The sequence below is a fragment of the Hyla sarda genome, chromosome 1 (assembly GCF_029499605.1).
Source record: "Hyla sarda isolate aHylSar1 chromosome 1, aHylSar1.hap1, whole genome shotgun sequence".
Lineage (NCBI taxonomy): Eukaryota > Metazoa > Chordata > Amphibia > Anura > Hylidae > Hyla > Hyla sarda.
Window position 1 is genome coordinate 407,143,176 of NC_079189.1, and position 25,231 is coordinate 407,168,406.

Below are 25,231 nucleotides of genomic sequence, written 5' to 3' on the forward strand. Positions count from 1 at the left end.
AAGGTAGGGCCGGATTAAGAGCATCATGGGCCTGGTGCTGAAGATTGTGATAGGCCTTTATATCAAAGTATATATATGTTCCCCTCACATATAATGCCCCATGTCCTGCCCCCTCAGGGGGCATTATATGTGAGGGGCACAGGACAGGGGGCATTATATGTGAGGGGCACAGGACAGGGGGGCATTATAAGTAAGGGGCAAATGTCAGGGGGGCATTATAGGTGCATTATATGGGCACATGACAGGGGGCCCCTGTCATGTGCCCCTCACATAATGCCCCTGACATGTGCCCCTCACAAATAATGCCCCCTGTCCTGTGCCCATCACATGTAATGCCCCCATCATGTACCCCTCATATATAATACCCCCTGTTCTGTGCCCCTCACATATAATGCCCCATGTCCTGTGCCCCTCATATATAATACCCCCTGTCCTGTGCCCCTCACATATAATGCCCCCTGTCCTGTGCCCCTCACATATAATGCCCCCTGTTATGTGCCCCTCACATATAATGCCCCCTGTTATGTGCCCCTCACTTATAATGTGCCCTTTTCTGTGCATGCACACCGCCCCCCTTCCCCCCAGGTTTTAATTCCCCTGTACCATACGGCGCCCGAGCACCTCTCTACAGCTGTCACATTTCTCACACACTGCTCCGTTCTTGCAGTGTGAGAGCTGCGGGGAGGTGATCTCCTGGCACCTGCGCGATGATGTGACGTCATCGCGCCGGCCTGCCGTGGATGGCGTCCCCGCGGATCACACTGCAAGAATGCAGCAGTGTGTGAGAAATGTGAGGGAATGGTGGAGTGGGACAGCTGACAGCTCCCGCTCCACCATGCTATAGTACAGGAGGGGCAACAATCTCAGGGGCAATTGCCCCATTGCCCCCCCCCCCTGGATCTGCCACTGGCAGCACGGAGGTGATAGAGCAGGGGTCTCAAACTCAAATTATCTGGGGGCCACTGGAGGTAGCAGCTGGGTGAGGCTGGGTCGCATGCGGCGCCCCTTACATATAATGCCCCCATCATACGTCCCTTACGTATAATGCCCCCATCATGCGCCCCTTACATATAATGCCCCATCATGCGCCCCTCATCATCCACCAGCAACACCCCCCACCAGAAGTAGCACCACCATCATCTATCAGCGACCCCCCCCCCCATTCCCCCTACCCCTGTGTGGTAATAGCATGAGTTTATGGATGATGGGGGTGCTACTTCTGGGGGGGAGCATTAGGCAGGCAGCAGTTTCCCCACATTAGGTAGGTAGCATGTTCCTCACATTAGGTAGGTAGAAGTTTCCCCACATTAGGTAATAGCAGTTTCCCCACATTAGGTAGTAGCAGGTTCCCCACATTAGGTAGTAGAAGTTTCCCCACATTATATAGTAGCAGGTTCCCCACATTAGGTAGTAGCAGGCTCCCCACATTAAGTAGTAGCAGGTTCCCCCCATTAGGTAGTAGCAGGTTCCCCACATTAGGTAGAAGCAGGTTCCCCACATTAGGTAGTAGCAGGTTTCCCACATTAGGTAGGATACAGGATTCCTACATTAGGTAGAAGCAGGTTCCCCACATTAGGTAGAAGCAGGTTCCCCCACAGTAGGTAGAAGCAGGTTCCCCACATTAGGTAGTAGCAGGTTCCCCACATTAGGTAGTATCAGGTTCCCCACATTAAGTAGTAGCAGGTTCCCCACATTAGGTAGAAGCAGGTTCCCCACATTAGGTAGTAGCAGGTTCATTACATTAGGTAGGCAGTAGGTTCCCCACATTAGGTAGAAGCAGGTTCCCCACATTAGGTAGAAGCAGGTTCCCCAAAGTAGGTAGTAGCAGGTTCCCCACATTAGGATTAGGTAGTAGCAGGTTCCCCACATTAGGTAGAAGCAGGTTACCCACATTAGGTAGAAGCAGGTTCCCCACAGTAGGTAGTAGCAGTTTCCCCACATTAGGTAGTAGCAGGTTCCCCACATTAAGTAGTAGCAGGTTCCCCACGTTAGGTAGGCAGCAGGTTCCCAACATTAGGTAGAAGCAGGTTCCCAACATTAGGTAGAAGCAGGTTCCCCACATTAGGTAGTAGCAGGTTCCCCACATTAAGTAGTAGCAGGTTCCCCACATTAGGTAGGCAGCAGTTTCCCCACATTAGGGAGAAGCAGGTTCCCCACATTAGGGAGAAGCAGGTTCCCCCACAGTAGGTAGTAGCAGGTTCCCCACATTAGGTAGGCAGCAGGTTCCCCACATTAGGTAGAAGCAGGTTCCCCACATTAGGTAGAAGCAGGTTCCCACATTAGGTAGTAGCAGGTTCCCCACATTAGGTAGAAGTTGGTTCCCCACATTAGGTAGGCAGCAGGTTCCCCACATTAGGTAGTAGAAGGTTCCCCACATTAGGTAGTAGCAGGTTCCCCACATTAGGTAGAAGCAGGTTCCTCACATTTGGTAGAAGCAGGTTCCCCACATTAGGTAAGCATCAGGTTCTCCACATTAGGTAGTAGCAGGTTCCCCACATTAGGTAGTAGCAGGTTCCCCACATTAGGTAGGCAGCAGGTTCCCCACATTAGGTAGTAGCAGGTCCCCCACATAAGGTAGGCAGCAGGTTCCCCACATTAGGTAGAAGCAAGTTCCCCACATTAGATAGAAGCAGGTTCCCCACATTAGGTAGAAGCAGGTTCCCCACATTAGGATTAGGTAGTAGCAGGTCCCCCACATTAGGTAGTAGCAGGTTCCCCACATTAAGTAGAAGCAGGTTCCCCACATTAGGTAGAAGCAGATTCCCCACAGTAAGTAGTAGCAGGTTCCCCACATTAGGTAGTAGCAGGTTCCCCATATTAGATAGTAGCAGGTTCCCCAAATTAAGTAGTAACAAGTTCCCCACATAAGGTAGTAGCAGGTTCCCCACATTAGGTAGAAGCAGGTTCCCCACATTAGGTAGAAGCAGATTCCCCACAGTAAGTAGTAGCAGGTTCCCCACATTAGGTAGTAGCAGGTTCCCCACATTAGATAGTAGCAGGTTCCCCAAATTAAGTAGTAACAAGTTCCCCACATTAGGTAGTAGCAGGTTCCCCACATTAGGTAGAAGCAGGTTCACCACATTAGGTAGTAGCAGGTTCCCAACATTAGGTAGAAGCAGGTTTCCCACATTAGGTAGTAGCAGGTCCCCCCCCCCCCCCCCCACATATTTACACACACACACACAGACAGACACACAAACGTACACACAAAGACACACACAGACACAGACACACACACACTTACCTGTCCTGCGCTGCGCTTCTCCTCTACGCCGCTGGCCTGAAGAGTGACGTCATTGACGTCCTGCATGGGTCTGCGGAGGGACATCCCATGTGCGACGTCCCTCATCAGACTCCGGCCAGCCAACCGGAGACGGGGAGGAGGGCGGGGTGAGGGGAGTGAAGTCTTCCGGCATTTAACGCTGCTCGCCTGAAGCAGGGTTAAATGCCTGAAGAAGTTACCTGCCCAGCGCCCGGAACTGCAAGTTCCGGGCATCGGGCAATACAAATTTCACATACCGCAAACTTTCGTTCCGCGGCCCGCAAATGGCCCGCGGGCCGGGAGTTTGAGGCTTGATTGTTGCGGGCGCCGGTCGGTCTGTGCGGGCCGTTTGTGCGGGCCGCCGGTCCTATTTTTACGCAGGGGCCTGGAGCTGCCGCTCTATCCAACCCTACGTTAATCCGGCCCTGCCTTAAGGTCAAAATGGGCTTGGTCTTTAAGGGGTTAAAAGCAGCTCCAGCAAGATAGCTGCCCCTTATAATAATGTACAAAATATTATTAAAAATGCTACAAATTGAAAATATAAACAAATTAAAAATATAACACGTTTCAGTATCTGGCACTGATCAGTAAAAACAATCTAAGTGACACATTTCTTTAAGATACATTTGAACATTTGCTCATGAAAACAACATGGCCAGACTTGTTACTATGCTTCTTGACTGTTCACTCTTTCCCTACTTCACTGGAATTAAAAGGTTTAGAGTTTGACAATCTTTTCAAAATTAAAGCTGACCCTGCCTTCAGCCCATCCCCATGAGTCCAGTTACTGAAATCCATGGCAGCCGTAGCCATACTTTTAACCCTGACATCATAGCCAGTTCTCATAGCCACTTTGTAAAACCATTACCAGAGGGGTAACATGTGTAACAGGGCCCCCCATTCTAATGCTACAATTATAGTACTGGTCTCCTTATGCTTCAAGGGGACTTTATAAAGCAATGTGTATTGCAGTGTATTCTTTTATGCCTCTTTTTGTATATAAGAAATAGTGGACTTGCTTATTTAGATTGGGATTTTCCACAAGTCAAAAAAAGTTGTAACAAGTTTTTCTAGTTTCCCTCACCACATGAGAGGCCATGACATAATATACTTAGTATACAAAAAAAAAAGGTTGCTGCTGCAAGCTTCTTTTTTTTGTATACTCTGTATTTGCCACAGCAGCGTGCACTCGTGTATTAGGTAGTTGTGCTGGCTATTTTTCTTTTTGCTTGTTTTTACATAATATACCGTATTTATCGGGGTATACCACGCACCGGCCTATAACACGCACCCTCATTTTACCAAGGATATTTGGGTAAAAAAAGTTTTTTACCCAAATATCCATGGTAAAATGAGGGTGCGTGTGTGCGCGTGTATACCCCGATACAACCCCAGGAAAGGCAGGGGGAGAGAGGCCGTCGCTGCCTGCTTCTCTCCCCCTGCCTTTCCTGGGGGTCTAGAGCCCTGCTGCCGGCCCTTCTCTCCCCCCTGGCTATCGGCGCCGCTGCCCATTCTGTCCCCTTGACTATCGGTGCCGGCACCCCATTGCCGGCGCCGATAGCCAGGGGGAGAGAAGCGGCGCCGACAGCCAGGGGGAGAGAAGGGGCAGCGGCACCCATTGCCGGCGCCGCTGCCCCGTTGCCTCCTCCCATCCCCGGTGGAATAATTACCTGTTGCCGGGGTCGGGTCCGCGCTGCTGCAGGCCTCCGGCGTGCGTCCCCTGCGTCGTTGCTATGCACGGCGTGGCACACTGACGTCATGCGCCGCGCCCTGCAGCGCATACCAACGACGCAGGGGACGCACGCCGGAGGCCTGCAGCAGCGCGGACACGACCCCGGCAACAGGCAATTATGCCACCGGGGATGGGGGGAGGCAACGGGGCAGCGGCGCCGGCAATGGGTGCCGCTGCCCCTTCTCTCCCCCTGGCTGTCGGCGCCGCTTCTCTCCCCCTGGCTATCGGCGCCGGCAATGGGGCGCCGGCACCGATAGTCAGGGGGACAGAACGGGCAGCGGCACCGATAGCCAGGGGGAGAGAACGGCCGGCAGCAGGGCTCTAGACCCCAGGAAAGGCAGGGGGAGAGAAGCGGGCAGCGACGGCCTCTCTCCCCCTGCCTTTCCTGGGGGTGTATCGGCGTATAACACGCACATAGACTTTAGGCTAAAAATTTTAGCCTAAAAAGTGCGTGTTATACGCCGATAAATACGGTACTTAGATGGCAACTGTATACTATCTTCAAGGTGATACAAAATGTCACAAATACTGTTCTTACTTGATAAGATACACTCTGTGGATGGGATTTATGAAGAGTGGTGTAGGCAAACGATTCTTCTATATCTTCAATTTGTGTGGTGGTTATAGAGGTATTCCGGGCAAAAACATCTTATTCCCTATCGAAAGGATAGGGGATAAGATGTCTGATCACGGGGGGCCCGCCGCTGGAACCCCACGCCATCTCCCTGCAGCAGCTTGCATTCTATGCGTAGATGTGTCTGAAGTTTTGGAAACCTCCGGGCTTCCGAGACGGGGGACTTGACGTCACGCCACGCCCCCTCCATTCATTTCTATGGGAGGGGGCGTAAAGGCAGACATCATGTTTTTGCCCGGAATACCCCTTTAATGTGTATGTGCGCCAAATGTATTAAATGGTCGCAAAAAGTCTCTAAACAGCAACTGAGACAAAAAGTGTGACAAATTAAGACCACAAAAACAGGGTAAAACCAGCGATAAATGCCCCACTTTATATACTAAACAATAAATAGTTGACCGTCTATGAACTATAGTGGAACTTTGTTCATGTTGGTCCATATGGACACGATGACATTGCGCAGTTGGTGCAGTTTTGTTGGTTGCACATGCATGATGCGAATCTCCCGCCACATCCCAAAGGTGCTCTATTGGATTGAGATGTGGTGACTGTGGAGGCCATTGGAGTACAGGGAACTCATTGTCATATTCAAGAAACCAGTTTGAGATGATGTGAGCTGTGTGACATGAAGCATTATGCTGATGGAAGTAGCCTTGGGAAGATGAGTGCACTGTATTCATAAAGGTATGGACATGGTCACCAACAATACTCAAGTGAGCTGTTGCATTTAAGTGATGCTCAAAGTGCGCCAAGAAAATGTCCCCCCACAGCATTCCAACACAACTGTTGATACAAGGCGGGATGGATCCATGCTTTCATGTTTTTTACACCAAATGGTGACCCTGCCATCTGAATGTTGCTGCAGGCATGGAGAATAATCTGACTAGGCAATATTTTTAGTCTTCCATTTTCAGGGTTAACTTCCAACTTGGTGAGCCTGTGTGAACTGTCTCCTGTTTTCTGCTCTTAGTTTATATGAGTGGCCCTTGGTGTGGTCTACTGCCGCTGTAGCTCTTCTGCTTCAGTGTTGGATAGGTTGTAATGAGTGGTTATTAACAAGGCATTTTTGTCCACAGAACTCACTGGACCATTCTCTGTAAATCCTAGAGATGGTTATGTGGGAAAATTCAGCAGTTTCTGAAATTCTCAGACCAGCCTGTCTGGCACCAACAACTATGCAACGTTCATAGTCACTCAAATACCCTTTCTTCCTATGCTTGGTTTAAACTTTAGCAAGTTGTCTTGACCATATCTATATGCCTAAATGCATTGAGCTGCTGTCATGTGATTGGCTGATTAACAATTGAACAGGTGCACCTAATAGTGTGCACTCCCCAGTTTGAGCAGAATGAGGCAGTATGATCTTCTTGTAAACAAGTTACAAAGTGTGTGACTATAAAGCCATGTTGCCTCCTTTTTCAGACAGTACAGCTGTTTCACTGAATAGAGCCAGATACAGAAAAGAGCCCTATTTGTCTCATCTGTTTGTTACTGTCTTACTGCAGGCCCCAAGGAGACAGGAACAAATATACTGGAGCTGACCTTCCATATTTGTATGGGAGAAATCTAAGTCATGCTCTGTGACCTGTACAGAGGTCATTTCATGGCAGCAGGAAACAGCTATGAGCTTAAGTTCACATTGCTATTAGCATCCAACCCGTTTATGAGCCGATCAGTTCCTGAAACAGGTGGATGCAAACGGCTACTGTCGGGTCCTGACGGCCCTCATTGACTTGCATGGGGCCCGGCGGTGATCCGGCAGAGAAAAACTTGCCAGAACTACTGACGGAGCTCCACCTAACGGAGCCCAATAGCGGTGAGAATGAGACCACAGCTATTCTGAATGCTGGCGGATCGGGCATTATCTACTGGAGCCAACCTTCACTATATCATGGTCTGCGTTAAGGAGGACAGAACAGGAAGAGTCATATTATTAGGCTTATTGGTCAGAATAAAAATGGCAACATTTCAGAATTATTTTATAATATAGATCGCAAAATGGAACAACCTGGCCTGTGTGATACCTCTGCTCCTGTCAGTGACTACCCAGCCTGTGTGATACCTCTGCTCCTTTCAGTGACTACCCAGCCTGTGTGATACCTCTGCTCCTGTCAGTGACTACCCAGCCTGAGTGATACCTCTGCTCCTGTCAGTGACTACCCAGCCTGTGTGATACCTCTGCTCCTGTCAGTGACTACCCAGCCTGTGTGATACCTCTGCTCCTGTCAGTGACTACCCGGCCTGTGTGATACCTCTGCCCCTGTCAGTGACTACCCAGCCTGTGTGATACCTCTGCTCCTGTCAGTGACTGCCCAGCCTGTGTGATACCTCTGCTCCTGTCAGTGACTACCCGGCCTGTGTGATACCTCTGCTCCTGTCAGTGACTACCCAGCCTGTGTGATACCTCTGCTCCTGTCAGTGACTACCCGGCCTGTGTGATACCTCTGCTCCTGTCAGTGACTACCCGGCCTGTGTGATACCTCTGCTCCTGTCAGTGACTACCCAGCCTGTGTGATACCTCTGCTGCTGTCAGCGACTACCCGGCCTGTGTGATACCTCTGCTGCTGTCAGCGACTACCCGGCCTGTGTGATACCTCTGCTCCTGTCAGTGACTACCCAGCCTGTGTGATACCTCTGCCCCTGTCAGTGACTACCCAGCCTGTGTGATACCTCTGCTCCTGTCAGTGACTACCCAGCCTGTGTGATACCTCTGCTCCTGTCAGTGACTACCCAGCCTGTGTGATACCTCTGCTCCTGTCAGTGACTACCCAGCCTGTGTGATACCTCTGCTGCTGTCAGCGACTACCCGGCCTGTGTGATACCTCTGCTGCTGTCAGCGACTACCCGGCCTGTGTGATACCTCTGCTCCTGTCAGTGACTACCCAGCCTGTGTGATACCTCTGCTCCTGTCAGTGACTACCCGGCCTGTGTGATACCTCTGCTCCTGTCAGTGACTACCCAGCCTGTGTGATACCTCTGCTCCTGTCAGTGACTACCCAGCCTGTGTGATACCTCTGCTCCTGTCAGTGACTACCCGGCCTGTGTGATACCTCTGCTGCTGTCAGTGACTACCCAGCAGTGGCGTTGCGACCCGGGTGCGGGGGGTGCGGCGCGCACCGGGTGACACCAACCTAATGGGGGTAACACCAAGATGCTCCGCACCACCCCCCATCTGTGCCCGACCGGCCTCCTCCCCCCCTCCACCTGCGCTGTGCGGTGCGCCTGTCCGTCAGGGACACCGCACAGCGCTGCCTCCTGCTCCTTTTTGTGCCCCACCCCGCTCCTCTCTGGCTCACCTTCAGTTGGTCCTGGATTTGTATTTCGGCGCGTCACTGCCATCACATGACCATCAGGACGTCACGCTGAATTCAAGGACGCCGGCCCCAGAGCGTGACGTGACGGCACGCGGCTCGCAGGATTACCGCGCTGAGTGAGTGAATGTTATTTCAACCTGCCTACTCGGTCGTCTGGGGGGAGGGGAAGGGGTTATTCAGCGGGGTACTACCTTCTAACTTGGTGGGGGGAGTGGGTTAATCTGGGGGGTACTGCACTCCTACAGGGGGGGGGGAGAGGGGGTTAATCTGGGGGGTACTACCTCCCTACAAGGGAGGGGGGGGTTAAACTGCTGGTACTGCCAATCTACTGGGGGGGAGGGGGTTAACTCCCCCCCCCCAGTAGGCAGGTAGTACACCTAGATTAACACCCTCCCTCCAGCAGGCATGTAGTACCCCCAGATTTACTCTCCCCCCCCCCCGTAGGACGGTAGCACCCCCAGATGAACCCCCCCCTCCTGGGTTAATCTGGGGGTACTACATGCCTGCTGGGGGGAGGGGGTTAATCTTGGGTACTACCGGCCTACCGGGGGGGGGGGGGGGGGTTAATCTGGGGCCCCGAGTAGGCAGGTAGTGCCCCCAGATTAACCCCCCCCCCCAGTAAGAACCTGCACCTAATGTGGGGGAACTATACTGCACCTAATGTGGGGGAACTATACTGCACCTAATGTGGGGGAACTATAATGCACCTAATGTGGGGGAACTATACTACACCTAATGTGGGGGAAACTATACTGCACCTAATGTGGGGGAATTATACTGCACCTAATGTGGGGAACTATACTGCACCTAATGTGGGGAACTATACTGCACCTAATGTGGGGGAACTATACTGCACCTAATGTGGGGGAACTATACTGCACCTAATGTGGGGGAACTATACTGCACCTAATGTGGGGGAATTGTACTGCACCTAATGTGGGGAACAATACTGCACCTAATGTGGGGGAACTATACTGCACCTAATGTGGGGGAACTATACTGCACCTAATGTGGGGGAACTATACTGCACCTAATGTGGGGAACTATACTGCACCTAATGTGGCGGAACTATACTGCACCTAATGTGGGGGAAACTATATTGCACATAATGTGGGGGAACTATACTGCACCTAATGTGGGGGAACTATACTGCACCTAATGTGGGGGGACTGTACTGCACCTAATGTGGGGGAACTGTACTGCACCTAATGTGGGGGAACTGTACTGCACCTAATGTGGGGAACTGTACTGCACCTAATGTGGGGAACTATACTGCACCTAATGTGGGGAACTGTACTGCACCTAATGTGGGGCAACTATACTGGACCTAATGTGGGGGAACTATACTGCACCTAATGTGGGGGAACTATACTGCACCTAATGTGGGGAACTATACTGCACCTAATGTGGAGAACTATACTGCACCTAATGTGGGGGAACAATACTGCACCTAATGTGGGGAACTGTACTGCACCTAATGTGGGGCAACTATACTGCACCTAATGTGGGGGAACTATACTGCACCTAATGTGGGGGAACTATACTGCACCTAATGTGAGGAACTATACTGCACCTAATGTGGAGAACTATACTGCACCTAATGTGGGGGAACTATACTGCACCTAATGTGGGGGAACTATACGGCACCTAATGTGGGGGAACTGTACTGTACCTAATGTGGGGAACTATACTGCACATAATGTGGGGGAACTATACTGCACCTAATGTGGGGAACTATACTGCACACCTAATGTGGGGAACAATACTGCACCTAATGTGGGGGAACTATACTGCACCTAATGTGGGGGAACTATACTGCACCTAATGTGGGGAACTATACTGCACCTAATGTGGGGGAACTATACTGCACCTAATGTGGGGGAACTATACTGCACCTAATGTGGGGGAACTATACTGCACCTAATGTGGGGGGACTGTACTGCACCTAATGTGGGGGAACTATACTGCACCTAATGTGGGGCAACTATACTGCACCTAATGTGGGGGAACTATACTGCACCTAATGTGGGGAACTATACTGCACCTAATGTGGAGAACTATACTGCACCTAATGTGGGGGAACTATACTGCACCTAATGTGGGGGAACTATACGGCACCTAATGTGGGGGAACTGTACTGTACCTAATGTGGGGAACTATACTGCACCTAATGTGGGGGAACTATACTGCACCTAATGTGGGGAACTATACTGCACACCTAATGTGGGGAACTATACTGCACCTAACGTGGGGGAACTGTACTGCACCTAATGTAGGGAACTATACTGCACCTAATGTGGGGGAACTATACTGCCAACCTAATGTGGGGAACAGGCTTATGTTTACTGTTCTATGGTTAGTATGTTATTGTGTTTTATTATTTATTTTATGTACATTTTCTACAAATTTTTCAATACCCTTTTGCACATTTTATTTATGTTCAGTAGCTCTTTCTAGGGTACTTTCTAAGGGTATTTTCATGTTCAGTACCTGGGAGGGGGGGGTGTAGTCGGGCTGGGGGGGGGGGGAGCACCGGCACCTAATAGAGTACCGGCTCCTCTTTTGGCCCACTTAAAGCACAGTGTGTGACTCTGTGTGTGTATGTGACTCTGTGTGTGCATGTGACTCTGTGTGTGTGTGTGACTCTGTGTGTGTGTTTGTGTGACTCTGTGTGTGTGTTTGTGTGACTCTGTGTGTGTGTGACTGTGTGACTCTGTGTGTGTGACTCTGTGTGTGTCTCTCTGACTGTGTGTGTGTGTCTCTCTGTGTTGTATGTGGTTTTCTTTTGGGGGGGTGGGGTGGGGGGTTTGTACCAGCGATCTAATGAGGGGAGACTTTGACCCATTGTGGGGAACCTGCAAGGGAACCTGCGGTCTAATGTGGGGAAACTACTACCAAATGTGGGGAGTCTATGCTACCTAATGTGGGGCGTCTATGCTACCTAATATGGGGAAACTGCTACCTAATGTGGGGAAATTGCTACCTAATGTGGGGAATCTGTGCTACCTAATTTGGGGAAATTGCTACCTAATGTGGGGGAACTGGTACCTAATGTGGGGTATCTATGCTGCCTAATGTGGGGAAACTGCTACCTACCTAATGTGGGGGAACTGCTGCCTACCTAATGCTCCCCCCCCTGGCAGTAGCACCCTCATCATCCACCAGCAACCTCCCCACCACCTCCACAGCAGTAGCACCTCCATCAGCAGATCCTGATGGTGGATGATGGCGGTGCTCCTGCCAGGAGGATGATCCTGCCGATGGATGATGGGGGTGATACTGCCAGGGGGGGTGGCCAGTAGCACCCTCATCATCCTCCAGCAACACCCCCCCCCCCCCCGTAGTAGCACCCCCATCATCCACTAGCAACACCACCAATACCCCCCTCCCATGGTAATAGCATCAGCTAACGGATGTTGAGGGGTGTTACTGCGGTTGTGGTATTATATTCAAAGGGTGCACTGTATGGCAACATTATATTCAGAGGGCGCAGTTTGTGGTAGTATTATATTCAGAGGGTACAGTGTGTGGCGGTATTATATTCAGGGGTACAGTATGTGGCAGATTTATATTCAGAAGGTACAGTATGTGTTGGTATATTCAGAATGTACAGTGTGTGGTAGTATTATATTCAGTGGGTATGGTGTATGGAAGGTTTATAATCAGGGTATAGTGTATAGTAGTATTATATTTAGAGGATACAGTGTCTGGCAGGTTTATTATAATACTTGTTTTCATATAGAGGTTGAGAATGCGCTGACATAGTGAGGAGACGTCTGGGCGTCACATTCTACAGACAGAAGTTTTAGCTGGACCAGGCGGTATGTACCATCTGAATTAGATAAGGGAAGACTATAGAGAAGACGTCACCTGTAGTCACTGATATCATTGTGTATTCTCCTCACTATAGAGAAGACGTCACCTGTAATCACTGATATCATTGTGTATTCTCCTCACTATAGAGAAGACGTCACCTGTAGTCACTGATATCATTGTGTATTCTCCTCACTATAGAGAAGAAGTCACCTGTAGTCACTGATATCATTGTGTATTATGCTCACTATAGAGAAGAAGTCACCTGTAGTCACTGATATCATTGTGTATTTTCCTCACTATAGAGAAGACATCACCTGTAATCACTGATATCATTGTACATTCTCCTCACTATAGAGAAGACGCCACCTGTAATCACTGATATCATTGTGTATTCTCCTCACTATAGAGAAGATGTCACCTGTAGTCACTGATATTATTGTGTATTCTCCTCACTATAGAAAAGTCACCTGTAGTCACTGATATCATTGTGTATTATCCTCACTATAGAGAAGTCACCTGTAGTCACTGATATCATTGTTTTCTCCTCGCTATAGAGAAGACGTCACCTGTAGTCACTGATATCATTGTGTATTCTCCTCACTATAGAGATGTCACCTGTAGTCACTGATATCATTGTGTATTATCCTCACTATAGAGAAGAAGTCACCTGTAGTCACTGATATCATTGTGTATTCTCCTCACTATAGAGCAGTCACCTGTAGTCACTGATATTATTGTGTATTCTCCTCACTATAGAGAAGACATCACCTGTAGTCACTGATATCATTGTGTATTCTCCTCACTATAGAGAAGAAGTCACCTGTAGTCACTGATATTATTGTGTATTCTCCTCACTATAGAGAAGACATCACCTGTAGTCACTGATATCATTGTGTATTCTCCTCACTATAGAGAAGTCACCTGTAGTCACTGATATCATTGTGTATTCTCCTCACTATAGAGAAGACGTCACCTGTAGTCACTGATATCATTGTGTATTCTCCTCACTATAGAGAAGACGTCACCTGTAGTCAGTGATATCATTGTGTATTCTCCTCACAATAGAGAAGACGTCACCTGTAGTCAGTGATATCATTGTGTATTCTCCTCACAATAGAGAAGACGTCACCTGTAGTCACTGATGTCATTGTGTATTCTCCTCACTATAGAGAAGACGTCACCTGTAATCACTGATATCATTGTACATTCTCCTCACTATGTCCTATCAGAGCTGTAGTCGCTTGTCAGTTCTACAGTTATGATGAGTGAAACTACAACTCCCAGCATAACCTCACTACTGCTCAAAAGAGTACTCTACTGGAAAACATTTTTTTAATCAACTGGTGATACAAAGTTAAACAGATTTGTAAATTATTTCTACTTAAAAATCTTAATCCTTCCAGTACTTATTAGCTGCTATATAAGCGATTCACAGGAAGTTCTTTTCTTTTTTAATTTCTTTTCTGTCTGACCACAGTGCTCTGTGCTGACACCTCTGTCCATGTCAAGAACTGTCCATAGTAGGAGCAAATCCCCATAGCAAACCTCTCCTGCTCTGGACAGTTCCTGACATGGACAGAGGTGTCAGCAGAGAGCACTGTGGTAAGACTGGAAAGAACTACACAACTTCCTGTGGAGCATTCACCAGCTTATAAGTACTGTAAGGATTAAGATTTTAAATAGAAGTTATTTAAAATTCTGTTTAACTTTCTGGCACCAGTTGATATAAAAGAAAATGTTTTCCAGTGGAGTACCCCTTTAAGTAATTCTGGGAGCTGTATATTTAAATGGTGAAAACTTCTTTAACACTTTCCTATTCTGTGGCAACTGGTATATCTGATTATTATACTGGAATTTCTCACAATGCGCTACAACAGTGGTGTCTGTCACAACAGGCTAAAAACTTACTCGGGGGGGGGGGGAGGTATGGGGGTGACACCATTTTCTACCGCACCGGGTGACACCAACCCTAGCAACGCCACTGCTACCCAGCCTGTGTGATACCTCTGCTCCTGTCAGTGACTACCCGGCCTGTGTGATACCTCTGCTCCTGTCAGTGACTACCCAGCCTGTGTGATACCTCTGCTCCTGTCAGTGACTACCCGGCCTGTGTGATACCTCTGCTCCTGTCAGTGACTACCCAGCCTGTGTGATACCTCTGCTGCTGTCAGTGACTACCCGGCCTGTGTGATACCTCTGCTCCTGTCAGTGACTACTCAGCCTGTGTGATACCTCTGCTGCTGTCAGTGACTGCCCGGCCTGTGTGATACCTCTGCTGCTGTCAGTGACTACCCGGCCTGTGTGATACCTCTGCTCCTGTCAGCGACTACCTGGCCTGTGTGATACCTCTGTCCTGTCAGTGACTACCCGGCCTGTGTGATACCTCTGCTCCTGTCAGTGACTACCAAGCCTGTGTGATACCTCTGCTCCTGTCAGTGACTACCCGGCCTGTGTGATACCTCTTCTCCTGTCAGCGACTACCCGGTCTGTGTGATACCTCTGCTCATGTCTGTGACTACCCGGCCTGTGTGATACCTCTGCTCCTGTCAGTGAATACCCCGCCTGTGTGATACCTCTGCTCATGTCAGTGACTACCCGGCCTGTGTGATACCTCTGCTGCTGTCAGTGACTACCCAGCCTGTGTGATACCTCTGCTGCTGTCAGTGACTACCCAGCCTGTGTGATACCTCTGCTCCTGTCAGTGACTACCCAGCCTGTGTGATACCTCTGCTCCTGTCAGTGACTACCCAGCCTGTGTGATACCTCTGCTCCTGTCAGTGACTACCCGGCCTGTGTGATACCTCTGCTCCTGTCAGTGACTACCCAGCCTGTGTGATACCTCTGCTGCTGTCAGTGACTACCCAGCCTGTGTGATACCTCTGCTCCTGTCAGTGACTACCCAGCCTGTGTGATACCTCTGCTCCTGTCAGTGACTACCCAGCCTGTGTGATACCTCTGCTCCTGTCAGTGACTACCCGGCCTGTGTGATACCTCTGCTCCTGTCAGTGACTGCCCAGCCTGTATGATACCTCTGCTCCTGTCAGTGACTACCCAGCCTGTGTAATACCTCTGCTCCTGTCAGTGACTACCTGGCCTGTGTGATACCTCTGCTGCTGTCAGTGACTACCCAGCCTGTGTGATACCTCTGCTCCTGTCAGTGACTACCCAGCCTGTGTGATACCTCTGCTCCTGTCAGTGACTACCCAGCCTGTGTGATACCTCTGCCCCTGTCAGTGACTACCCAGCCTGTGTGATACCTCTGCTCCTGTCAGTGACTACCCAGCCTGTGTGATACCTCTGCTCCTGTCAGTGACTACCCGGCCTGTATGATACCTCTGCTCCTGTCAGTGACTACCCAGCCTGTGTGATACCTCTGCTCCTGTCAGTGACTACCCGGCCTGTGTGATACCTCTGCTGCTGTCAGTGACTACCCGGCCTGTATGATACCTCTGCTCCTGTCAGTGACTGCCCAGCCTGTGTGATACCTCTGCTCCTGTCAGTGACTACCCGGCCTGTGTGATACCTCTGCTCCTGTTAGTGACTGCCCAGCCTGTGTGATACCTCTGCTATTGTCAGTGACTACCCAGCCGGTGTGATACCTCTGCCCCTGTCAGTGACTACCCAGCCTGTGTGATACCTCTGCTCCTGTCAGTGACTACCCAGCCTGTGTGATACCTCTGCTCCTGTCAGTGACTACCCGGCCTGTGTGATACCTCTGCTGCTGTCAGTGACTACCCGGCCTGAATGATACCTCTGCTCCTGTCAGTGACTACCCAGCCTGTGTGATACCTCTGCTCCTGTCAGTGACTACCCAGCCTGTGTGATACCTCTGCTCCTGTCAGTGACTACCCAGCCTGTGTGATACCTCTGCTCCTGTCAGTGACTACCCAGCCTGTGTGATACCTCTGCTCCTGTCAGTGACTGCCCAGCCTGTGTGATACCTCTGCTCCTGTCAGTGACTGCCCAGCCTGTGTGATACCTCTGCCCCTGTCAGTGACTACCCAGCCTGTGTGATACCTCTGCTCCTGTCAGTGACTACCCAGCCTGTGTGATACCTCTGCTCCTGTCAGTGACTACCCGGCCTGTATGATACCTCTGCTCCTGTCAGTGACTACCCAGCCTGTGTGATACCTCTGCTCCTGTCAGTGACTACCCGGCCTGTGTGATACCTCTGCTCCTGTCAGTGACTGCCCAGCCTGTGTGATACCTCTGCTCCTGTTAGTGACTGCCCAGCCTGTGTGATACCTCTGCTATTGTCAGTGACTACCCAGCCGGTGTGATACCTCTGCTGCTGTCAGTGACTACCCAGCCTGTGTGATACCTCTGCCCCTGTCAGTGACTACCCAGCCTGTGTGATACCTCTGCTCCTGTCAGTGACTGCCCAGCCTGTGTGATACCTCTGCTCCTGTTAGTGACTGCCCAGCCTGTGTGATACCTCTGCTATTGTCAGTGACTACCCAGCCGGTGTGATACCTCTGCCCCTGTCAGTGACTACCCAGCCTGTGTGATACCTCTGCCCCTGTCAGTGACTACCCAGCCTGTGTGATACCTCTGCTCCTGTCAGTGACTGCCCAGCCTGTGTGATACCTCTGCTCCTGTCAGTGACTACCCGGCCTGTGTGATACCTCTGCTCCTGTTAGTGACTGCCCAGCCTGTGTGATACCTCTGCTATTGTCAGTGACTACCCAGCCTGTGTGATACCTCTGCCCCTGTCAGTGACTACCCAGCCTGTGTGATACCTCTGCTCCTGTCAGTGACTACCCAGCCTGTGTGATACCTCTGCTCCTGTCAGTGACTACCCAGCCTGTGTGATACCTCTGCTCCTGTCAGTGACTACCCGGCCTGTGTGATACCTCTGCTCCTGTCAGTGACTACCCAGCCTGTGTGATACCTCTGCTGCTGTCAGTGACTACCCAGCCTGTGTGATACCTCTGCTACTGTCAGTGACTACCCAGCCTGTGTGATACCTCTGCTCCTGTCAGTGACTACCCAGCCTGTGTGATACCTCTGCTCCTGTCAGTGACTACCCGGCCTGTGTGATACCTCTGCTCCTGTCAGTGACTGCCCAGCCTGTATGATACCTCTGCTCCTGTCAGTGACTACCCAGCCTGTGTAATACCTCTGCTCCTGTCAGTGACTACCTGGCCTGTGTGATACCTCTGCTGCTGTCAGTGACTACCCAGCCTGTGTGATACCTCTGCTCCTGTCAGTGACTACCCAGCCTGTGTGATACCTCTGCTCCTGTCAGTGACTACCCAGCCTGTGTGATACCTCTGCCCCTGTCAGTGACTACCCAGCCTGTGTGATACCTCTGCTCCTGTCAGTGACTACCCAGCCTGTGTGATACCTCTGCTCCTGTCAGTGACTACCCGGCCTGTATGATACCTCTGCTCCTGTCAGTGACTACCCAGCCTGTGTGATACCTCTGCTCCTGTCAGTGACTACCCGGCCTGTGTGATACCTCTGCTGCTGTCAGTGACTACCCGGCCTGTATGATACCTCTGCTCCTGTCAGTGACTGCCCAGCCTGTGTGATACCTCTGCTCCTGTCAGTGACTACCCGGCCTGTGTGATACCTCTGCTCCTGTTAGTGACTGCCCAGCCTGTGTGATACCTCTGCTATTGTCAGTGACTACCCAGCCGGTGTGATACCTCTGCCCCTGTCAGTGACTACCCAGCCTGTGTGATACCTCTGCTCCTGTCAGTGACTACCCAGCCTGTGTGATACCTCTGCTCCTGTCAGTGACTACCCGGCCTGTGTGATACCTCTGCTGCTGTCAGTGACTACCCGGCCTGAATGATACCTCTGCTCCTGTCAGTGACTGCCCAGCCTGTGTGATACCTCTGCTCCTGTCAGTGACTGCCCAGCCTGTGTGATACCTCTGCTCCTGTCAGTGACTACCCAGCCTGTGTGATACCTCTGCTCCTGTCAGTGACTACCCAGCCTGTGTGATACCTCTGCTCCTGTCAGTGACTACCCAGCCTGTGTGATACCTCTGCTCCTGTCAGTGACTGCCCAGCCTGTGTGATACCTCTGCTCCTGTCAGTGACTGCCCAGCCTGTGTGATACCTCTGCCCCTGTCAGTGACTACCCAGCCTGTGTGATACCTCTGCTCCTGTCAGTGACTACCCAGCCTGTGTGATACCTCTGCTCCTGTCAGTGACTACCCGGCCTGTATGATACCTCTGCTCCTGTCAGTGACTACCCAGCCTGTGTGATACCTCTGCTCCTGTCAGTGACTACCCGGCCTGTGTGATACCTCTGCTCCTGTCAGTGACTGCCCAGCCTGTGTGATACCTCTGCTCCTGTTAGTGACTGCCCAGCCTGCGTGATACCTCTGCTATTGTCAGTGACTACCCAGCCGGTGTGATACCTCTGCCCCTGTCAGTGACTACCCAGCCTGTGTGATACCTCTGCCCCTGTCAGTGACTACCCAGCCTGTGTGATACCTCTGCTCCTGTCAGTGACTGCCCAGCCTGTGTGATACCTCTGCTCCTGTTAGTGACTGCCCAGCCTGTGTGATACCTCTGCTATTGTCAGTGACTACCCAGCCGGTGTGATACCTCTGCCCCTGTCAGTGACTACCCAGCCTGTGTGATACCTCTGCCCCTGTCAGTGACTACCCAGCCTGTGTGATACCTCTGCTCCTGTCAGTGACTGCCCAGCCTGTGTGATACCTCTGCTCCTGTCAGTGACTACCCGGCCTGTGTGATACCTCTGCTCCTGTTAGTGACTGCCCAGCCTGTGTGATACCTCTGCTATTGTCAGTGACTACCCAGCCTGTGTGATACCTCTGCCCCTGTCAGTGACTACCCAGCCTGTGTGATACCTCTGCTCCTGTCAGTGACTACCCAGCCTGTGTGATACCTCTGCTCCTGTCAGTGACTACCCGGCCTGTGTGATACCTCTGCTGCTGTCAGTGACTACCCGGCCTGAATGATACCTCTGCTCCTGTCAGTGACTGCCCAGCCTGTGTGATACCTCTGCTCCTGTCAGTGACTGCCCAGCCTGTGTGATACCTCTGCTCCTGTCAGTGACTACCCAGCCTGTGTGATACCTCTGCTCCTGTCAGTGACTACCCAGCCTGTGTGATACCTCTGCTCCTGTCAGTGACTACCCAGCCTGTGTGATACCTCTGCTCCTGTCAGTGACTGCCCAGCCTGTGTGATACCTCTGCTCCTGTCAGTGACTGCCCAGCCTGTGTGATACCTCTGCTCCTGTCAGTGACTACCCGGCCTGTGTGATACCTCTGCTCCTGTCAGTGACTACCCAGCCTGTGTGATACCTCTGCTCCTGTCAGTGACTGCCCAGCCTGTGTGATACCTCTGCTCCTGTCAGTGACTGCCCAGCCTGTGTGATACCTCTGCTCCTGTCAGTGACTGCCCAGCCTGTGTGATACCTCTGCTCCTGTCAGTGACTGCCCAGCCTGTGTGATACCTCTGCTCCTGTCAGTGACTACCCGGCCTGTGTGATACCTCTGCTCCTGTCAGTAACTACATAACCTCTGTAATTCCTCACCTCTCTGCCTGCTGCCATACACATCTTTATAGACAGCGGGTGAGGCAGAAGCAGTCAGCCATTGCGGGGTGAGAGAGGGGCCTCTGCGGCTTCCTACAGCTAAACCCCCGTGTACACTCGTCATGACAGAGGACAGTGTCTGTCCCAAGGATGTGAGGCTGTACTCTTACTCCCGGGCAGCTCTCCCGCCTCTATCTAGGGACAGCAGGTCTGGGATGTCTCAGCCACCGTGCCAGCAGTCTCTCGGCAGACCGCCCCCTCAGCCCCTCCCCTAGCTGTCTCTTTCCCGGGGAGTGTCTATGTGCCTTTGTCTGGGTGTCTCTCAGATAGCAGCACAGAGAGGACCTAGAGACAGCTCCGGAGCGGCCAGACCCCAGATCACAGTGAGTTGCTATGCTATGCGAATTGCTATGTGTGGATGTCAGGAGCGTGTACGTATGGCTGCCGGGCCCTGTGTCCTCGTCCATGTGTGTGGTGTGACGGAATGCTGTGTGCAGCCTGCTGTCGTGTGTGGTGACAGATGGCCGATGTGTGCGATGTCCGCTAATGCGGGAGATGCTTTGTATGTACAGCGCCTTCTATACAGGGCTCGGCGTGTCCTTGAGGGGAAATGTCACAGCGGTGTATTGTGTCTCAGCGGGGGCGCCTTGTTTGCTTTCAGGATTCACAGCACATACTGCAGAGAACAGGCTAGCTACACATCTGTAAACAATTGGTAGTGGCACTACAACTCCCAGCATGCTAAACAACACATCGCTCATAGACACTACACATAGCGCTAGAAAGTAGAATAAACAGAGCTGCCTGCTAGAAGAAAGCCACACCCACCTCTGTTACCGTCCATCCTCTGCTAACCACGCCCCCTGCGGCTGTAACCACACCTACAAACAACCTATAACCCCTCCCACCCGTGCATTGTCTCCACGTGTAACAACAACAACACTCACAGCTGCCATGTCTGCAGTCACCTGACTGAGTGACCCTAATATATCAGCAGCCTGCTCTTATATGTATATAGTATGTGGAGGGGACAGGTACAGGACCCCAAATAAACAGTTATACTTCATCCCTCTCTGACATATATCTTTCCTATCTCTGTTATATCTAATATCATTATTTCTACTTGTCATCTATCATGTCTCTTCTATCTAATAACAATCCCTCTCTCTCCTTTCTCACAATCCCTTTCTATCTATCTATCTATCTATCTTTTATCCCTCTGTGTCCTATCTATCCCTTTCCGTTCTCTCTCACACAATCCCTATCTATCTATCTATCTATCTATCTTTTATCCCTCTTTGTCCTATATATCTATCTATCTATCTTTTATCCCTCTTTGTCCTATATATCTATCTATCTATCTTTTATCCCTCTTTGTCCTATATATCTATCTATCTATCTATCTATCTATCTATCTATCTATCTATCTATCTTTTATCCCTCTTTGTCCTATCTATCTATCTATCTTTTATCCCTTTTTGTCCTATCTATCTATCTTTTATCCCTCTTTGTCCTATATATCTATCTATCTTTTATCCCTCTTTGTCCTATATATCTATCTTTTATCCCTCTTTGTCCTATATATCTATCTATCTATCTTTTATCCCTCTTTGTCCTATCTATCTATCTTTTATCCCTCTTTGTCCTATCTATCTATCTTTTATCCCTCTTTGTCCTATATATCTATCTATCTATCTATCTATCTATCTTCCCTCTTTGTCCTATCTATCTATCTATCTATCTATCTATCTATCTATCTATCTATCTTTTATCCCTCTTTGTCCTATCTATCTACCTATCTATCTATCTATCTTTTATCCCTCTTTGTCCTATATATCTATCTATCTATCTTCCCTCTTTGTCCTATCTATCTATCTATCATCTATCTATCTATCTTTTATCCCTCTTTGTCCTATCTATCTATCTATCTATCTTTTATCCCTCTTTGTCCTATCTATCTATCTATCTATCTATCTATCTATCTTTTATCCCTCTTTGTCCTATCTATCTATCTATCTATCTATCTATCTATCTATCTATCTATTATCCCTCTTTGTCCTATCTATCTATCTTTTATCCCTCTTTGTCCTATCTATCTATCTATCTATCTATCTATCTATCTATCTATCATCCCTCTTTGTCCTATCTATCTATCTATCTTTTATCCCTCTTTGTCCTATCTATCTATCTATCTTTTATCCCTCTTTGTCCTATCTATCTATCTATCTATCTTCCCTCTTTGTCCTATATATCTATCTATCTATCTATCTATCTTTTATCCCTCTTTGTCCTATCCATGTAAGAAATCACACTGTGCCACCTGCGTTACTTTTTTCTCCAGAACTTGGATCAGATCCAACTAGGAAAACGTTTTCTACCTTTCTTCCCTGTTGGGTCACATCCCAGTTTAGGGAACAAAAAGAACGAACACAGGTGGCAAACAAGCCCAACCGCAGCCGCTGCCATGTCACCACGCCTGAAAGCACCAGCGGAGATAGAAAACTTACAACTGGAGTCTAGGCTGCCCTATACAGTCTAATAAATAGAGGCCGAGACCAGTGTTCTTCAGGTTGTTGCAAAACTACTGCTCCCATTATACACTGCTCAAAAAAATGCAGGGAACACTTAACCAATACTATGTAACTCCAAGTCAATCACACTTCTGTGAAATCACACTGTCCACTCAGGAAGCAACACTGATTGACAATCAATTTCACATGCTGTTGTGCAAATGGAACAGACAACAGGTGGAAATTATAGGAAATTAGCAAGACACCCCCAATAAAGGAGTGGTTCTGCAGGTGGTGACCACAAACCACTTCTCAGTTCCTGTGCTTCCTGGCTGATGTTTTGGTCACTTTTTTATGCTAGCAGTGCATTCACCCTAGTGGTGGCATGAGATGGAGTCTACAACCCACACAAGTGGCTCAGGTAGCGCAGCTAATCCAGGATGGCACATCAATGCGAGCTGTGGCAAGAAGGTTTGCTGTGTCTGTCAGGGTAGCTTCCAGAGCATGGAGACACTACCAGGAGACAGGCCAGTACATCAGGAGATGTGGAGGAGGCCATAGGAGGGCAACAACCCAGCAGCAGGACCGCTACCTCTGCCTTTGTGCAAGAGCCCTGCAAAATGACCTCCAACAGGCCACAAATATGCATGTGTCCACTCAAATGGTCAGAAACAGACTCCATGAGGCTGGTATGAGGGCCCGACGTCCACAGGTGGGGGTTGTGCTTACAGCCCAACACCGTGCAGAACGTTTGGCATTTGCCAGAGAACACCAAGATTGGCAAATTCACCACTGGCGCCCTGTGCTCTTCACAGATGAAGGCAGGTTTACACTGGGCACATGTGACAGAGTCTGGAGACGCGGTGGAGAACATTCTGCTGCATGTAACATTCTTCAGCATGACCAGTTTGGCAGTGGGTCAGTAATGGTGTGGGGTGGCATTTCTTTGGGGCCACACAGCCCTCCATGTGCTTGCCAGAGGTAGCCTGACTGCCATTAGGTACCGAGATGAGATCCTCAGACCCATTGTGAGACCATATGCCGGTGCGGTTGGCCCTGGGTTCCTCCTAATATGGAGGCCACACACACTACTGAGCCTCATTTTGACTTGTTTTAAGGACATTACATGAAAGTTGGATCAGCCTGTAGTGTGGTTTTCCACTTTGATTTTGGTTGTGACTCCATATCCAGACCTCCATGGGTTGATAAATTTGATTTCCATTGATAATTTGTGTGTGATTTTGTTGTCAGCACATTCAACTATGTAAAGATGAAAGTATTTCCTACGATTAGTTCATTCAGATCTAGGATGTGTTATCTTAGTGTTCCCTTTTATTTTTTTGAGCAATGTATTTTTGTATTCGCCAGCTGTCAGGTCATGATGGATATTGTAGTTTTGCAACAGATAAAAAGCTACAGGTTAAGGAACACTGGTTTAGATTAGAAGACTCCATGGGGACAAATAAGCTTACAAGGCGCCCATCTGACACTTCGAGTCCCCAGAGGTAAAGCTGTACACAAGGGTGAAAAATTGATCAAGACCTGTGCAGAGGTCAAATGAAGGCCCTTTGAAAAAGAAGTTCTTTGCTGATTGAACACTTGCCGTAAAGAGGTTATCTAGGATTAGAACTAAATATTTACTTTCCTCCAAAAACAGAGCCACGGTTGTGTGTGGTATTATGAGGCTGGGTGTACACTGCGGAATCTCTGGACGGGATTCTACAGGCAGCATTAGGACCGCACCATCTCCATAGACGGCAATGCATTTCCGGAGATTCCGCAGTGTGAACCTGGCCTAATTGTGCTCCTTTTACTTTAATGGAGCTTTAAAGGGGTATGCCAGGAAAAAATCAACTGGCTCCAGAAAGTTAAACAGATTTGTAAATTACTTCTATAAAAAAAAAAATCTTAATCCATCTAATAATTATCAGCTGCTGAAGTTGAGTTGTTCTTTTCTGTCTGACAACAGTGCTCTCTGCTGACATCTCTGCTTGTCTCGGGAACTGCACAGTGTAGGAGAGGTTTGCTATGGGGACTTGCTTCTACTCTGGACAGTTCCCGATACAGGTTTCATCAGAGAGCACTTAGACAGAAAAGAACAACTCAACTTCAGCAGCTCATAAGTACTGAAAGGATTCATTTAATACTAATTTACAAATTTTGTTTAACTTTCTGGAGCCAGTTGATATATATAAAATAGTTTTTTCCTGGATAACCCCTTTTAGTGAGCTGCAATACCACACACAAACTGAGGACATGAGTGGTATTTCTGGAATAAAGCAGCTAAGTGTTTTTAATCCTGGAGAATTCCTTTCAAGTGTTCCTGCCATTTAGATGAACTTTTCACATGTTGCACAGACATTTCAAAAGTTAACATCAGTCAGGGTCTCAGTGTTAGTAATAGCCAGGTGAGGTACATGGCAGGTCACCCAACTGATTACAAGA

General features: G+C 49.5%; 1 protein-coding gene across 2 annotated transcripts in view; it reads left to right on the plus strand.

The window, feature by feature from the left end:
• Positions 1-20,547: 20,547 nt before the first annotated feature.
• Positions 20,548-25,231, plus strand: part of NDRG2 (NDRG family member 2) — a 42,242-nt gene continuing 37,558 nt past the window's right edge. The window contains exon 1 of one of the 2 annotated variants that reach the window (XM_056528600.1): positions 20,548-20,659. The gene's annotated coding sequence lies outside the window, so the exon portion shown is untranslated. The remainder of the gene's footprint in view (positions 20,660-25,231) is intronic. The other variant, XM_056528599.1, reaches the window with a different exon arrangement.